Below are 8,841 nucleotides of genomic sequence, written 5' to 3'. Positions count from 1 at the left end.
ATGGGGAGAAGGTAGGGGGAGATGAGGGTTTTTGCCACTGCATTCAAGTCTTGCTTTGGGTTCACTGAAGCTACCTTAGGTTCAGTCTGATACTTAAGAGAGTAGGGTGGAATCCCATTTCACCACTGAAGCCTAGTTTATGTTCAGTTATGATCCTGTGGTTTCTTCAGAAATTAGGCAGACAAATTCCTTGATTCAAGGGCTCCTTGAGAGACTCTTGGGATTGGAAGTAAATTAATAAAACAAGAATTATGGCTCAAGATTGGGACTGGTAATAGAGCATGAAAGATGTTTCGCTCTTGACATTTGTAAGTGCAAGGCCATACGTATTGAAAAGTCTGCCTTATAAAATTTGACCACCCATATTTAAAATGCCTGTGTACTTTGCCATCATGGCTTGTTCATTCAATAAATACTCGTTATCATCTACTATCAACAAGGTACTAGGTGCTCAGGGAGATACAAAGATCATTCGTCCTGCCCTTTAGAACTTTTCTCCATTACGTATGACTAATTCTTTACCCCAGATATGTTTTGCCAAAATTAGTATCATTTGATGCAACTATTCAAATATTTTGTGATGTTGTCCCCCTTCCAGACATTGGCAAGTTCCACCACTGCTCACTCCAACACTATTAGAATTGCCATACCTTCATTCCACTCTCTCTGTAACCTTCCTACTATCTAAACTTTTTTTTTTTTAACGTGCTTATGGGAAGCTGCTTCTGGATCCATTTGGGAGGGGGGAATCTTGTGAATCTGATTCAGGTGATTCTGATAGAACATTTGAGCACTGTGTTTTCTATTTGTATCTCTCTATTTTACCTTTCACGTGATTAGCAAAATTCTGTTTTAAGCTGATGGATCAATGGACTATACCATGGCATCAGAAACTACTGGTAGCAAAATGTGGCCTTTAATAATATTCATAAGTTATGAACTAAACCAAAAATGAACAAAATTTAAGATATATTCTTATCACTGATGTAATCAATTATACACATCTGAGAAATCTAAATAAAGATAGATTAGGGAGAGAAGGAGCTATGGTAGCAATAGCATTTATTTTAAGTAGGCTGAGATGGCTTAACTTTACAGAGACAAAGAGGTTGTCCTCAAAATTTTTTTGGTTCTACCACATAAATGCACGTGCTTTTGATTCTGTGTTGCTGCCCTAGTGAACGCCAAAGAGGGGAACAGCATCTAATTTTAATAAAATGTATACTTTTTAATAAGTAATTTTGCCACAGTCCACGGCCCATGAGTGTTTCTTACATTTAAGTTTTATAGTCAATTACTGCAATGTCCTAAGCTAGGCCTGATCTGAAAGAGTTAGCATAAGTTGTCAAAAGCACATTACAATGATTTTTGTGGATAATTTTAGAGTCCAAGTAAGTGAACTGTCATTTGGAAAAGTAATTTGTTGGCCAAATATGGCTTCAATGATTTTTTTGTTATATATGAGGGACTATTTCGGTGTGATAAGGCAGGGAGTACTCATTGACTCTGTAGGATTAGCCCAATGATACTTAAGGGCTTTGAAGGAGAAAATAAAAGGGAAAAAAAAACAGTATCCTCTGGCTGTTATCAGTGATTTAGAAAAGAAAAACTGGATTCTTGATAAAAGAAATAAAAATAAATTATCCTTAAACACTCACCAATTAGAGCAGGCATACACAGCATTTGGCCCACGTACAGCCCATGTACATGACTAAAGAATTTCAGGTGGTGCACAAAAAATACAGAGGAGGAAAAAGACTACTACCCAACATACCACCCATTGGCCACTTTGCTGCACCACAAGCAGCCTGTAGGCCACATGTTGTGCAGGCCTGAATTACAGCAATATATGAACATAATAAAAATGTAACATCCTGATAAAGTATTGAAGAAAATATCAAAATCTTAGGAACTCTATTCCAAATTATATAAAAGCCATCACAAAAAAGAGCATGTTTAAAGTAGTTTTAATTTATATTAAACTACTTTAATCACATAAAATTTTGTAAAGTTTATTTTATGCCAATGATTTGTTTAAGATATCTCAGTTAATCTCCCTACCACTATAACAATAGAGATAAAAGGGAAATGAAGAATCAATGAAGCAAAAATAATCATTTATTAAGCACCTATTCTATATAACACAAAGAGAGCAAAACAAGTATATTTGCTAGTAGACAACATTCTTATGGTGGAGATATCAGTGCATATATAAGTAGGTAAAAAAATTGTAAGTTGATATGCAACAGTTAAATGCATGTTAATTTAGGAGGAAAAACACTGGTAGAGGAATTATGGAAAGATTAGGTAAAAGGCAGTACTTAAATTGTGTTTTGAAGAGAAAGAAGAATTTTATGAGGTGGACATGTGGGACTGATTACTAACACAGGAGAAGGCCAGGGCAAATGCAAGGACATAAGTTTTGGAATATATACTATGAGTAACTGAGAGAAGGCCAGTTTGGATAAATCCCAGATTGTAGAAAGGAATAATGGCAAAATGAAGTTGGATACATTGTGACCACTTTATAAAGAACTTAAAAACCCCAAATTCCTTCTCTGAGAGAGAAGATATAACAGATGATGAAAGAGATAGCTTTTGATGCAAGGTTATCAGAGGGTAACCATGTTTCAAAGAGCAGTAGTAGAGAAAAGAAGCATGAGAAAAAAGTGTTCAGTATAAAGTTAGGAAGTTATGGTCTATAGACGGAAGATGTAGCCTCTGACCCAGAAGTCGTTTAGAAGAATGTATAGAATCAGACTAATTTAAGGGCTATAGAAGAAGAGAATGGGAACACAACTGGAGATGATGATTGGTAACCACCTCCACATTCACCAGGGCAGAAATTCCAGACCAAAAAATAATCCCTTGTGAGTAAAATGTCATGACGTCTCCACACACTGTAATGTATGTTGGCATATAAACTGCAATTATTTTTATGGTGGTCTTTTACATGTACATACCATGAAGACTATAATAAAAATTACCAAATGTCCTATGACATTATGCTTCATGTTAACTTTAGGTGCACAATTAAGGGAATAGAAGGAACAGGAATATGCATTTATTTAGTGCCTACAATGTGTGAGGCACTGTGATAAGTGCTATACAAATATTCTCATTTGACAATTAAACATTTTTTAAATTTACTTCTTATTTTAGTAACTTCTTTTATTTACTTCTCTAGAGAGAATGTGTGACCATCCTTCCACTTAGCTGTAAGTTCCTTCTGTGTTCTGATTTGATTTATAGTGAAAATGTCAAGGTTGATTCACTTCAGTTTCTCAGGAAGTATGTTGACTCAGTCATTGGGCAAACATCTAGCATTTAGGGGGAAAAACAATTAATTTATGTGAATAAATGTCATAATGACTAGAAAATTTTATATACCCTACTACTCTACTTTTCCCCACTCTGTCATCATCTCTGCAAAAGTGAAAGGGTTTGTCATAGAATTGAGGACTATTTTGTATTTTTCTTTGTTTCAGGAATGACTATTTTCAAAGCATTTACCATCAAGTTTCCAAACTATTGTTGATGAGACTATCCATAGTTAATTGGACTGGTCCTTGTAAAACAAATTTAATCGTTTGCAAAGATTTTTCAGCTGTTAAGTGTTGTGCTGCCCTGGACTAGCTTTTAATAACTCGGGATAACCATAATGATGTGATGAGTCATTGAAGTAAGAGTTATTGAAACATTTCTAAAATATAAGGAACTTTTTGTGATCAGGATAATTTAAGTAATAATAAACAGTGAAGTCTTGGATTTCCAGTGCTGAAATTCAATCCTAAAATAGAACTGGGGAATGATGTTGTGGAAGCTAGAGGCTGTCCAAGACTTTTATCTATTTCAAGTAGAATTTTTCCTCTATTTACCTACTTTTACTTTAGAAAATAATTTTATATTTGGTATTTTTTCCTAAATGTTCATGTTGTACAGCTACAGGAATAAGCAAAGCAGAAAATATGGAAGCCCCCACTTGCATCTTACAAATTCACATGTATATCTAGTTCCTGCTGGTGTTCACCATTCATTTTTGATGAAGACCAATGACATCATGGGGAGATGACTTGTGCGTGGGATTGAAGTGAGGCAGAACTGCATGAGTCACCTACCTCAACCTGTCTTCTAGAATCTTCAAAGACCAGTGGCAAAACAAAATGTAAGATGACTGAAGATGCCCGAGGATGCAGAGAGTGACCTTGGTATCTTCTATCTCTGACCAACCTCAAACCACTACATAGTGCTTGCTTTAGCTGCTTCATGGCCACTGGAACAAATTGTTGTATCCACCCATTCTGCTGAGGGAAGTTTTCATAAGCTTTTTGTAAACATCACCATAACTCACCAATTGGTTTGAGGCCTGTCAGTTACTCACATCCTGGTTTAGCCCATCTGTCAAGACAGTTTTACCAGGGTGTGGCTGCTGTCCATGCCACAGCTTCTTGGAACAATAGATGAGAATTGGGTGACAGGTGGACACCAAAGATGAATGAGCATCCCTAGAAAGGGCTAGGCAAGTCCTCACACCAGAGGTGCTAGTCCTCTCTAAACAAACCGTACAACAAAGACATCGGTACAATTTGGAGTCAGAAGACATGTCACTATAAAAGTCTCTATGTTTGGTCCTATGACTCACTAAAATGATACAAGAATACACGACCATTAGTTAACAAAGTGCAAATTACTTTTTTACTCAAAAAAATCGCAGCAATAAACTTTATATTTAGAGGTAGATAAAAATAAATATTATGTGAAATACAAGATAATAAATGTTATCAATCTTACTGAAAAAGAAGATTTTTTTCCCTCTGTCCTTGGAGTGAAAGCTATTACTACATAAACAGGGTCAAACACTGACATATCTCTTTACTTTAATTGTGTCAAATAAAAATGTAAATTTTGCTTTACACTGGAATTGAGCGGGGGATAATAGCATTTTCATTGTCTTTTCAAGAGATGAATATCTTACCATTATTTTTACCCCCAAATTAGTTGCATAATCTGTAAATAAAGTATTAGACTGACAACAGGAAAACAAATCTTCTAGGGTTTCTTTAGTGTTTCTGCATTAGGCAGTTCATTGTTTTTTGAATGGAATTAAGTTTTGGTCCTTTACAAATGTATTTGTAATTCAAATTGACCTAGCACCAGTCACAATCAAATGGTTAGTAATCATTAATTCTTAAGAAAACACTATTATATGTTCAGAAATAATGCTTATGAAATTTACCATTTTCAAGTCAAATTCATTTAGAATTTCAGAAAATGACTAACATTTCATAATCAGGTGGTCTGAACTATAACTTTTAATGCATTTTAATGTTAATTATATGAAATATTAGAGACAGTTATAGTACCTCAGAAACTCAACTTTAATCATGTAAAAATTAAGATGTATGTTACAAATAATTGAGGTTTAAAAGCTCTTCTGCCTTTTGAAAATCCTAATCCAAATTTGGATCACTTCATTTAAAAATTGTTCATCTTCAAATGGAAATGCAACTTCATTATGAAGTAGTAAATTTATATGCAAAAACCTGACCTTTCACCAATCTAATATATAGATATAGATATATATACACACAGATACACACAGATACATATATACATACATATACATACATACACATATACACATATACACATATACATATACACATACATACACACACACACACACATATTTGGCGAGGCAATTGTGGTTAAGTGACTTGTCCAGAGTCACACAGCTAGTACATGTCTGGTCTGAGACCAGATCTGAAGTCATGCTCTCCTGACTCTGTGGCTGGTACTCTGTCCACTGAGCACCTGGCTGCCCCTAATATATTGCTTTTAACAAAATTAGAATTCACACTCATTGTGAAGAACTTTATTAAAACCTGGAGATATTTCTAGCCTTGTGAAGAAAAAAGAATTTATAAATATGAATCAAACAAACAACTGGAGAACTGGAAAGATAGATAGATAGATAGATTAGACAGACAGACAGACAGACAGAAAAAAGACTTAGGTAGATAGATAGATGAGATGCTTTGGGGAGTCTGGGTGGTGTAGTGAAGAGAGCACCAGCCTTGGAATCAGGAGGATCTGAGCTCGTTTGGCCTCTGACACTTACTAGCTGTGTGACCCAGGGCAAGTCGTTTAACTTTGATTGCCTCAAAAAGAAAAAAAAAGAAGGTAAGATGTTTTTCTGTCCTTTAACCTTTTAGTGTTCCCACCCTCTTGGGTTGTCTTTGGTATCATTTTACATATTTTTTATTTATTTATCTAACCACATATTTTTATACTCTAGTAGAATATATATATTCTTTCAGGGCAAGGGATATCTTGATTTTGTGATTATACCCTTAATGCCTTCAAGAACAGTGAATTAAACTCATAACAAAGCAAACAAACCAATATTTAAAGATAGATAAAAAATAAATATTATGTGAAATGTATTCAAAGATAATCATCATCTAATAAATGCTTGATGAATAGGCCAGAATCTCACTTAAATTGTATGATTAACAGATGTGTTTCAACTAAAATGTTAAAAAAAAAAAAAGCTTTACCCAAAACACATCTTTTCCTTCTTTTTTTTTAATCAACAAGTCAACAAGCTTTTTTAAAATACTTTTTTGTGTTCCAGGCACTGTGCTGGTGATAGGGGAAAAGAAGACAATGCAAGCACTGGAGAAGCCTGCATTCTAATGAGGGATATCAACACACATGAAGGAGATGAAAAGACTACAAGAGAGAGGCAGTCTTCAAAATTTAGATGGGGGTGAACTTGGCAATGAGGGAAAGGGACACACAAACTTAAGAGAACTTATGAGTCCTTCTGTTATCATGAACTTCTCTTAAGTCTGAGATGAAAACAAAGTTGCTTGCTTGTGTGTATTTTCCATGTTCTTAAAGTAAAACGAACATTAGATCTACAATGCTGATCATTAAATAACTTCCTGGGTCTTTTTTCCTGCCTTCTGACTGATTTTTTCAGCTTTGTCTCTCATTGAATTAGACTTCCCTTTCAGATGAGCTGGCAATAATTCTACTGGTGTCACTTTGTGATACTACATCATGAAAAACCTGGATTAAATGAATAAGTGTTTGAGTTTTAAAAACAGCGTTCATATAGTAATTGCTGTCATGTCCTTTAGTATAGTAATCCTAGTAGGGATTGCCATAATAAGGTGATGAAGTTAATTTGGAAAGGAATATTACCTTTCATCTTCAATTTGATGGATAGCATCTTTCTCTAATGTAGAATTTCTGCATTGTGTCAGCACTGGGAATGTGTCCAACTATTCAAAATAGCACTTCACATCCAACCTCATGGTTCAATGTGGGTGAAGGTACTTGAGAAGCTGCCAAATAAATCTCAGACTCACAAACTCTATAATAGCTAGGGTTTAAAATATAATATCCTCTAATTTATATAAAGTCAACTCATTTAAGATGCCGAGATTATGATTTTTTCTCAACGGGTTAAATTTTATCCAATAAATAATGCTTCAATCCCCACCCTTGCTACTTTGCTAGGAATTTTAGTAGACTCATGGAAATATTAGGCATGAAATTTCTCAGAAAGTATATGATCAGGACATAGCCAAGATGGCAGAGTAGAGGAAGCACTCAACTGAGTTCTCCAAACATTCCCCTCCAAACAGCTTTAAAATAATGCCCCAAATCAAATTCTGAAGAGGCAGAGGCAACGAAAGTTCAGAATAAGATATTTCTTCACCCTAAGCCAATTTGGGAGGTTGGAAAGAGAGATTTGTGACATGGAGAATAGAAGTGACCCATAGCCCACATAGATGAAACACCAGTGGTGGGCCTAGGTGATGATGACAGAGGCAGCTACAGCTTTGGGAGCTCTCAAGTAAGAAAAGGGAAGGGTACCTGGCAACTGGTCAGAATGAGATTACATGAGACTCAAGCTAGCTTTGGATTCAGGACCAGACGCTCTTTGTCAGCTCCTTTGCCTACACCCACTTCTATGTCATAGTTCAAGGGCAGAGAGAAACACTTTTGTTCAAGATTGATTGAATGTCCTGAGGAACAGTATAGCTTTGGGTCACAAGAGAACTGGCAACCTGAGGAACAGTATCTATGGCAATTCCAAGAGATCAGGGGTCCTTTCCGGGTAAGGACCAGAATGCCACTTTGCTACCTAGTTGTTTCAAACAATCAGTTTATCCCAAGTACCCACAAAAGTTAGTTAAAAAGAATTACCAAGAAGAATACAGACTAAGAAATTCTTCAAGTAATTATGGGTGGAAAGCAGAATTTTACAGTGTCTTTCAGAGAATGGTCTATGTTTTTGTTCTCAGTATTGGCTAAAACTTATTTATGTACAACATTCATTTTAATATCTGGTCTAGAAAAGAAATTGAAGGAACTATAGGAACCATTTTTATTTTATTAGTTATGAAGGATAAAGAAGAAAGAAATATTAAAAATCCTTCAAGAAGCAAAGTAGAAAGGGTAATGGGTATACCTATACACACACATACACACACACATATACGTATGTACACACACACACACATATACATACACACAAACACATACATGTATACGTGTGTGTGTGTGTGTTTAATGAAATTCCTATACTGAAGGAAATGGCAAATTCTTGGAATAAATTAGTTTACTGTGATTCAAGGAATGATGTGGTTAACAGGTGCCATTAGATAAGAAGTCATTCAGAAGACAAAAGGATGAGTGATAATATTGGGTTTTTCCCTGCTGAGGGAGTACAGAGGTACAAATTTGGTAAAACGACAAAGAAAAGGTAAATCTGTTGTATTCTCAGAGTTAATATCTGCAACACAATGGGGAAACCACTGACAC

The sequence above is a fragment of the Phascolarctos cinereus genome, unplaced genomic scaffold, assembly GCF_003287225.1.
Source record: "Phascolarctos cinereus isolate Bilbo 61053 unplaced genomic scaffold, phaCin_HiC Scaffold_4;HRSCAF=312, whole genome shotgun sequence".
Taxonomy (NCBI): Eukaryota; Metazoa; Chordata; class Mammalia; order Diprotodontia; family Phascolarctidae; genus Phascolarctos; species Phascolarctos cinereus.
This window is presented reverse-complemented; position numbering follows the sequence as displayed.